Raw genomic sequence first — 9794 nt, 5'->3', positions numbered from 1 at the left:
TGGAGTCAAATCACCACCCATAGCAGACGAAGAGCTCGAGTTGCCGCGAGAAACGCGAGAAACGCGAGTGACCCTTGCGCAACTTCGTTCTGGATATTGTAGCAGGCTAAACTCCTACTTATCCAGAATAGACCCTGACATACCCAACGAATGTCCTGCATGCAACGAGTCTTCGCATGACACCTCTTTGCATGCTCAACCAACCCCACCCACCTAACACCCTTTTCCCTTTGGTCCGACCCCGTCGAAACAGCACGTTTCCTGGGCCTCCCGTTAGATGACATCGACGACAACACTGATCACCCTTACCATCCCAACGGGGACTGATAATCGTTATAACAACAACAACAACAACAACAACGACTGAGCCAATTTCTAATTAATTATTTGGATGCCACCATTTCGTCGTAGCGAGTTGACGTTGCAAGTATGATGTTGACCAGTGCTTCCAGAATTGTTGAAGCTGATGCTGTATCATTTGCCATCGTGATTCGTCGCGCGATATTGATTGGTTGTAGAGTAGGTTCTGGAAGCGTTGTGAGTGCTTGGCCGATCAAAAAGTGACCTGCCGTGAGTGACCTCATCGCTGAGTGGTTCTAGTGGTCTTGAGTTGGGGATGGCTTCGATTTGTGTGAGTAAAGTCATAATTTTATCGAGTGAGTATGACGTGTCCCCAAGTGCTCGAGTGAGTTGAAATTTGATTGACTTTACCGCTGCTTCCCACTTGCCGCCCATGTGCGGTGCTGCAGGTGGATTGAATTGCCACTGAGTGCCGTCATCTAGTAGGAGTGAAGCGATTGATGTGCTTTCTGATGATCCTTGAGTGAATAATTTCTTGAGTGTGCCATCTGCGCCAAGAAATGTTGTGCCGCAGTATGAGTAAAGAGTGTGGCAGATGCCTCTGCGTGCGGTGAACCGTCCGTACGCAGCAATGAATGTGTCAGAAGTGTAGTCAGTTGTCACTTCAACGTTTATGTGATGTGCTAATACAAACAAATACACAGATCCAGCTTTTAAATTGTTTGGCGCCTCGGCCTCCATGATTTGATTGTGATTGGTCCAGCATAATCCACACCAGCCTGGAGAAATGCTCTTGATGGTTGAACCCTTGCTGCAGGCAACTGGCCCATGAGTTGCTGTGCTCGTTTACCCCTGTGGCGAGCGCATTTCATACATGGTAGTATGAGTGTTTTGATTGCTGGTCTTCCACCGACAATCCAGTATGATTGTTGAACTTCTGCCATCGTTAGTTGAGTGCCACCGTGCATTGTACGTAGGTGTGCGTTGTAGATGACTAATGATGTAAGTATAGAGTGTCTTGGCAGAATGATTGAATGCTTTTGATTGTACGTGAGTGTGAATTCGCGAGTCGACCACCAACTCGCAAGACTCCGTGTTCGTCGATAAATGCTGTCAGTCGGTGAAACGGATTGGCCTTGAGTTGATGCAGCTCGAGTGAAAAATACGCTGCTTGAGTTGACTTTGCCCAGTAGATTGTTGCTCTCTCAATGTCTGTTGGTGTGAGTGGTGCGGCAAGAGATGACCCCGGTATTCGTTTGAGTGTGTCAATAGCTCTGAAAATTGTAGCAGTGACGTGAATGAGAGTGCGTAAATTTGAATACCTGTGGATCAACTCCCGTTGATTAATCGGGTGAGTGGTTGCCATGACGAGAGTGAGACCTGGACGAGCTTCTTGACTAGTGGTGTCTGGCTGCCGAGGCCAGTTGCATCGTGACTTGGAGAGCCATCGTGGTCCTGTCCACCACAGTGAGTGTGATGATAGCTGAGCGAGAGAGATGCCACGAGATGCACAGTCAGCTGGGTTTTGTTTACCCGGAACATACCGCCAGTTGCAATCTGTGGTGAGTTTTTGGATGTTGACAACTCGGTCCCGTACGTAGTCCTTCCAGCGTGACGCATGTGATCGAATTCACGTGAGTGTGACTAATGAGTCAGTCCAGAGAGCGGTTGATTGTGATCTAAGATTGTTCGACTTTGCGTGCCAGTATGATCCTAGTAGTTTGCTCGTGTAGTCTCCAAGCTGGTGCGGTTCATCACGTGCTCCAGCTGGTGAAATGAAATTGAGAATTCTTCGCTGTTTGATTGCCACTTCGCGAGTGGAAAACCGCTCGCCGTGCAGATTTGTTTTAATTGATTGGCGATTGCTTTCAGCTCAGAAGTGTTATCAGCTTCGCCGAAAATATCGTCGCGAGTGGATAATTTTTTCCTTCGTCCTCTACAAGTTGTTGAAGGACTCGGAAGGAACGGTGCTGATCTCGTGCCGTAGGTGACTGTGGTGAGATGATATAGCGTAATCTCTTTATTATTAATGAACCACAGAATGCGTTGCAAGTCCCAGTCATCTAGGTGTACTTTGCGGGAACATTTTTTCAATGTCTGTCGAGACGTTGTATTGGTGTTGTCGGATGTATAGAAGTACGTCGGTGATATCAAGCTGAATTTTTGCACCGATGTGCAGAAAATCGTTGAGTGATTCAATGTTGTTGTCAGCATTGAGTGAAGTTGGAGTGTTTGACACGGCAGTCATGTGTCCCATTCCTTCGTAGACTCGCATGAGTTCCGTGTAGAGTGGCTTGTATTCTTGATTGGTGTTGAGTTTCTTGCTGATTTGCTGTAGCCGTCGATGTGCTGAGTTGTACGAATTTCCCAGATTCAATTTTTCTGACATGATTGGCAGTCGGACGATGTATCGTCCCTATTGATCTGGTTGATGTGTCGTTTTGAAGTGTTTTTCACATTGCCCTTGTTCTGGGGTCAGTTCACTGACCGATTGCCCTGGAACTTCTTCTTGAATCCAGAATCGTGTGAGCAACTCCAGTCCACGGTTCAGATGACATAGGTGATGATGGTGAACAGACAGTAATAATTGGTAAAATCTGAGCAACGATTTGCACAGTTGCGTCAGAGTGACTTGCCTTGAATATGAGGTCAGCTGACCCATTTGATGTGATGACATTCTTACCACCGATTCCCGTGATGGTAACTGATGAGTGGTTTCTTTCGATTGAAGCTTGCGTGATGAGATATTCAGAGACGAGTGAAATTTCTGACCCAGAGTATACAGTTCTTGCAGATGCGTCGTTGAATAACTACTTCACGACGATCTTGAGGTGACTTTTGGCATGACGTTGTTGTTGTTGTAACGGCAGAATTCTACCGAGTTGACAGTCCTTGGCCGGATAAAAATCCGGGTCCGTTCCGGTTTTCGTAGACCCGACTGTCGTGGGAACGGTTGGCATGACGTTGTTGTTGTTGTTTTAACGGTTATCAGTCCCCGTTGGGATGGTGAGGGTTATCATTGCTGTCGTCGATGTCATCTAACGGGAGGCCCAGGAAACGTGCTGTTTCGACKKGGTCGGACCAAAGGGAAAAGGGTGTTAGATGGGTGGGGTTGGTTGGCCATGCAAAGAGGTGGTCAGTGTCATGCGGAGACTCGTTGCATGCAGGACATACGTTGGGTATGTCAGGGTCTATTCYGGATAAGTAGGAGTTTAACCTGCTACAATATCCAGAAMGAAGTTGCGCAAGGGTCACTCGCGTTTCTCGCGTTTCTCGCGGCAACTCGAGCTCTTCGTCTGCTATGGGTGGTGATTTGACTCCAAGTACGCCATTCACGGGGAGGGAGTCGGTGAAGGTGTTGATGGCTCCACTGTGAATGGCGGTCAGTGCCTGTCGGAAGTCTGTTGCGTCCGAGGTCCTGTCGGCGTATTGTTTGATGTCGTCGACGTGATCAAGGAATGACCTCCTGATGCTCCTAGGAGGCGGTTCCGCTCCCAGCAGATGACTGCAAGGGTGATTTCTGCGAAAACATTCTAGCAGGAACTGCCTGGAGAGTGGTTCATTATGCTCCTTGACTGGGAGCATAAGCGTCTCGCTATGTAGGTGCTCGATAGGAGACATCAGGAGGCATCCCGTCGTGGTCCGGAGTGCTGTATTCTGACAGGTCTGAAGTTTCCTCATCTGCGTGGCACTGCATCCAGGCGACCATATGGGTGCTGCATAGTTGAGGACCGGCCGGCCGATTGCCTTGTAAGTTGCCAACAAGGTTTTTTTTTTTTGTCTTTTCCCCATGTACTGCCGGCTAGGGACTTGAGGATTTTGTTTCTGCTCTGTACTTTGGCGATAATAGCAGTCGGATGTGGAGAGAAGAAGCATAGACTGTCGAAGGTGACACTAAAATCTTAGGGTTATTGACAGTCGGAATTTTGACGCCATCGACTGCAATGTTAAGTTCCAGTCTATACTGCTTCGTCCAGTTTGTGAATATGGTCGCTGTGGATTTGGTATGGGAAAGTTGGAGGTTCCGTGCAGTGAGRAAACGAGAAAGGTCGGAGAGGTAGTTGTTTAATTTCGAACACATGCCATCGATTCCATTGGCCGACGTCAATATCGTACAGTCATCAGCGTACGAGGTTATGGAGCCTCCTCTGGTGGTTGCGGGAGTTTCGAGATGTAGAAGTTAAACAGTAGCGGGGAGAGGACACCACTGTGCGGTACCCCCTGTTTAATTCTTCTCAGTTGAGATGTTGCGCCTCGAAATAGTACGGATGACTGACGACCGTTCAGATAGTTCATGGTCCACCTCTTGAGCCCTGGATTAGGAATGGTTTCTCAATGTCCTGCAGTAGCGTTGTGTGATTGACCCTGTCAAAAGCTTTTGACAGGTCCAACGCTACGAGGATCGTTCTCTCACGTCTTTAWGACGCTAAGTGCYGTGGTGGTACTGTGCATTTTACGGAATCCATGCTGGTGGCTGGCTAGGCTCAGGTGGTGAGTGAAGGTCGGGAGTAACAAGGCTTCAAGTGTTCACTACTGGGGAGAGGAGAGTTATCGGGCGATAAGATTCCCCTTGGTTGTCGGGTTTCCCAGGTTTCAGTAGTGGGACCACTCTTCCTACCACTTTCCACACATCGAGTATTTGAAGAGTGGCTAGCGACAGGTTGAGGACCTTGGTGAGATATTTTACTCCTGTCGAGCCTAGATGCTCTAGCAGTAGCATGTTGATTCCATCAGGGCCAATGGATTTGGAAGATTTTGCTTTGTTGATGACACCTTGAACCTCTCCATCGGTGAAAGTAAGTGGCGCATTTTGCGCCGCTGTCGGTTAACACATCGTTTGGCTTTGTCTACCGAAGTAATTGTAATCTGCCGGCTAAAATAGCTCGCGCACTTCTTCGGGTCCGAAGAGGCATGACCATTGAATTGAACTACAACTCGGTCGTCTTGACTCTTCGGGTTGGACAAGGCTTTGACAGCAGCCCAAAGCTTACTCACACCGGTGGAGAGGTTGCAGGACTTCAGGTGCTCTATCCATTTCGTCCGCCGAATCTCCAAATTGAGATCCCTTATTCGGGGATCCCCGGGATCGGCGTGGCGTAAGGTGTCGCTCTCATTAGCTAAAACAGCTGCTCCGGCTGGGAAGTTGGGGCGGATTTCCGCTATTCGTCCAGCTGGTATGAAGCGAGCGGTAGCTGCTCCGATCACCCTGCGGAATTGACGTTCGCCAACGCATACGTCCGTAGGAATGGGTACAGCGTTGAAGGTGCTCTCAGTAAATTCTGTGAAGCCGACCCAGTTAGCTTTGTTGAAGTTAACGAAGGTGCGGTTGTCCACAGAAACGAAATCGGCAGGTTTCTCGATTCAGAAAATTATGGGTAGATGGTCTGATGCGAGAGTTAGCATAGGTCGCCAGGTTATGCTATTTATCAGACCACCAGCGATTGTAATATCGGGCGAGCTACTACAAGTGCTCATAACTATGGTGGGTTCTTCGTCATTCATTGTGCAGAATGTCGAATCGTCAATCTGTTCCGCCAGCTCCATCCCCCTATGGTCATTTGACAGACAGGAATGCCAAAGATTGTGGTGGCGTTAAATTCGCCTAGCACCAAATGGTTTTCACCACGAAGTAGCGCACCTATATTCGCGTGATATCCTGTAGGGCAACATGTAACTGGGGGATGTATATATTAAATATTTCGAGCTCGACATCGCCTGACCGGACAGCTATGCCCTGACATTCTAGGGTAGTATCCCTGCGGTCGATGTCTTCATCGATCAGACGATACTGCACGGTGTTGTGCAATATGAAGGCTAGGCCACCACCATTATTTCGTTCGCGATCTTTACGTACAACGTTGAAACCTGCCCAACTCAACTTGGGGGGGCCAAGTCAGAGTGGGAGCTATGTTGCCTAGTTGAGCTCCGGGGTACCGTGGAGGTCCTCTGTTGGCCACTCGAGTTGGGTGGCAGCGCAGCGCGCGAACTATGTGCAGATTGCACAGCCGTAGAGGCTAGCGTCGCAGTATTGCGTAGGCAGCATGGGGCCACGTAACGCGTGGTCCACTCCCTATGGGTCTTAAGGCCTGAGCAGGTCTTAAGATGGCTCCATCCATTGCATGTGTTCAATCTGACCGAGGTGGAGTTTGGATGGAGCCTTTTCGCGCAAACACAGCAAAAGAATTCCTCCGGGCTCGGGTTGGACTCAATGCCAGCACGCTGCTCTTCTGGTGCACGAATTGCAGAATTTTCCTCTTGGTGCAACGGCACAACAACAAGCACACGCAGAAAATTATTTGCAATGCCCGTAAAATATGTCACACAATTTTCGTGCTGTCATATATCACTAGATTCTGCAATGGGTGCTGTCTTGACCTATTTCGGTATAGGATTTTTGCATTTTGTGTCATCGTGCAATCTTCTAAGAGCAAGAAAATCCCCCTATTTATATTGAAAAATGGAAAAGCAAAAATACACAAAAAGAAATTTGTAGAGTGATAGGGGAGAAGCCCTACTGATAGAATTGTGGCAAAACAAAATTAGTGCCCTTCGCTAGCCAATATTAAGGCATCCAAAACTTACCATTCTCATTGCTCAAAATGTAAACAAACAAATAAATTTGTGAGTTGTCAGTGAAAACTCATCGAAAACACCCATTCTCGGTCCGAACGACTTAGGTTCCACAAGCCACAAATGTGTTTTCAAGATGTTTTCATTATCGGTCCGAACATAGTAATAGAAATGAAAACTGATCTGTCAAACTGCTGAAGTGACAGTAGACATAGAGCTCGACAGACTTCAAGCAACATCTGTCAAATATTAACATACATCCGTTCTTATGGGGACAGTTATTTAGACAGCTGCACGACAGCAAGCCGTCAGTTGTCGCTCTCGCTAGTTTTAATATAATCTTAAATGTGCCCACGACAGTAGAGTTTACAGTTAAGAGGAGTGTTATTTCTCTCTCTCTGTTATGTCATTTGTAATAACAATTAATAATTTAAAATAAATAAATTTACCTATTTACTTTTTTTTTGCATAAAAAATTTCAATTTGAACAAAATATTTAATTTTCATTCAAGTGAAGGGCTTAGTATGGCCACAACGAAATTGTGCACATGCAAAATGGACAGCTGTGTTGTCTTATGTACGTGCCGGCCATTGTTATGTTGCTGCCTTCTCACAAATGTTCATGTAGAAGGATTCACAACGCCATTTTCAGTCCACTGTCGTGCTGCTGTAGTCTCATTGTGTTCAGCACATGAGACTTCGTTGAAGAGATCAATGCTCTTTTTATAGCAGGAACAGCCAAAAACGCTACTCCCTTCCTTTCCAGAGATAATGAGAATCGCCATATATTAAAAGTCCAATATATAATAATTTGCAATCGTAATAAATGTTGGGTATTTTAATTTAAAATGTCCAAAAATTCCAAAAAAGAGGCCAAAAAAAGAAAAAATATCATTGACTTTGTGGGCCAAAATATCCGGAAATAATACTAGAAATCTAGTTGGGAGCATGCGTTGACTTCTAGGGACAATAATAGCAACAATATGTTGGACAAAGCAACAAAGCTTTTATAGCGCGATAGGAACTTTTCTACAAATTAATAATCTTTTTAAATTTTTTGCTTTAGACCAAAATTGTGGTCGCAATCGTGTACATCGTACAGGATCTGTGTTTTTACGTGTCATTCCAACCATTTATTTAAATATTGTACACCCAATAAATAAACATAAAAAAATCATTTTATATTTGTCATGAGCACAGAGCTGAACGTCACCTAGCACCCAACAGCGCAGCAGAGCGGAAAAATATTGCACTAACGTGCTACACTGAACCGTGTTTAAGTAAAATTATTATATACAACTAAATAAATTACGATTCGTAAGGAGCTGGTAGCCAAAGCCCTCATGGAGCCCGAATCACAAGAAAAAAACAACGGAAGCTGCATACAAAGTAAACGAGCATCGTCACTGACCAAACGAGATGATCACATTCATTCGAACACTAGCCGTCTACAGGACAACACATCCACAGTGATTTCGGAAGTGTATGAATATGAGCAACGAAATGAAGTGGACGAAAAGCGTGAAGCAGTTCGAAAGCAGTTCGAAAAAGTTCAGTTTTGTAAACGGATGGAGGAGGAGACAAGAAAGCTTCCCCAGACACAGGCAATGAAGGCAGCGTCCATCTCAGGCACTAGAACTGCTAGCTCAGCACGCGCAGACGCCATGTACACAGCAAAGTGATACCTAACACGACGCACACATCTAGCGACAGCGAACTTCACAGCCAACGGTGGCACCGCCAAAGCCACATTTTGCTCGCTAAGGAATGCAAAGAAAGGAAGCAGGGATAGTGGGATGCCCAACTTATTCCAGTGTGATAAGCGTTTTTTTATAACATTTTCCATTATGGCCAGATCGCTCCAAATAATTAAATTAAAATACCCAACATTTATTACGATTGCAAAGTATTATATATTGGACATTTAATATATGGCGAAACTACTTAATTCCTTTTTTATGATTTTATGGTATATTAAAATAACTGACTTTTGATTTTCAATACTTAATGAGGTGGTTTTAATCATTTGTAATGGAAAATTAATTCTATTATGCATCAAATTACAAAAAGTTTAATGATATATATATAAATTTCGCATTTTCTTTGATTTTCGTTGTTTTAAATTCTTATTAGCGATCTTAGACGGCGGCAATAAATTCCTCCGTTTACATATATTTTTGGTATAATTTCAATCTGGCCGTTCCAGTCATTCGAATTGTAAAATGTCAAAACCTACCCAACCCAGTCAACTGTCAAAGTTCGGTAGGTGAGCGGCTCCCACGTTTCCAGTGACAGGAGAGTTGGGGATCTCTTTATCTCTGACAGTAGAGTTGACAGTAGAGAGATGAGATAGAGTGGTGATGGCACTAATATGTAAAATATAAAATTATTCAAAGCTCTAACCTGACATTACTTTACAATCAATTTATATCATTTGTAATAAAAAATTGGTTTACTTTTAGCCTTTTCGTGTTTGAGTTGCTTAAAAAATATAAAAAAAACCAAATTGATTAATATCGGTGATGATCTCTATGCAGCATATCCAAAATGGCTAACAAGAGTTCTTTTTGGTTTTGTGACGTGCTAACTACCAGGTCTCAAATTTGAGGCCATATTTTGAGACTAACCGTGCGATTCTATACTGTGATACAGTATCAAGATTCTAAATTTGACAGAGACAATTTTTGAGACTTGAGACGATTTTGCTATTCTGTAAGTGATAGTCACAAACTCTATTCTTCTTCTTCTTGATTGGCGTAGACACCGCTTACGCGATTATAGCCGAGTTAATAACAGCGCGCCAGTCGTTTCTTCTTTTCACTACGTGGCGCCAATTAGATATTCCAAGTGAAGCCAGGTCCTTCTCCACTTGGTCCTTCCAACGGAGTGGAGGTTTTCCTCTTCCTCTGCTTCCCCCGGCGGGT

General features: G+C 45.0%; 1 protein-coding gene and 1 pseudogene across 1 annotated transcript in view; one reads left to right on the top strand and one right to left on the bottom strand.

The window, feature by feature from the left end:
• The window catches only part of LOC108973630 (eukaryotic translation initiation factor 4 gamma 3), a 61870-nt gene that overhangs the window by 10664 nt on the left and 41412 nt on the right, over positions 1–9794 (top strand). The gene's annotated exons all lie outside the window — the stretch shown is intronic.
• Positions 2014–5844, bottom strand: LOC108973629 (annotated as a pseudogene).

The sequence above is a fragment of the Bactrocera latifrons genome, unplaced genomic scaffold, assembly GCF_001853355.1.
Source record: "Bactrocera latifrons isolate USDA-ARS-PBARC rearing strain unplaced genomic scaffold, ASM185335v1 scaffold_496, whole genome shotgun sequence".
NCBI classification, from domain to species: Eukaryota; Metazoa; Arthropoda; class Insecta; order Diptera; family Tephritidae; genus Bactrocera; species Bactrocera latifrons.
The sequence above is the reverse complement of the archived record's forward strand: the minus strand, read 5'-3'. Positions and strand labels throughout refer to the sequence as shown.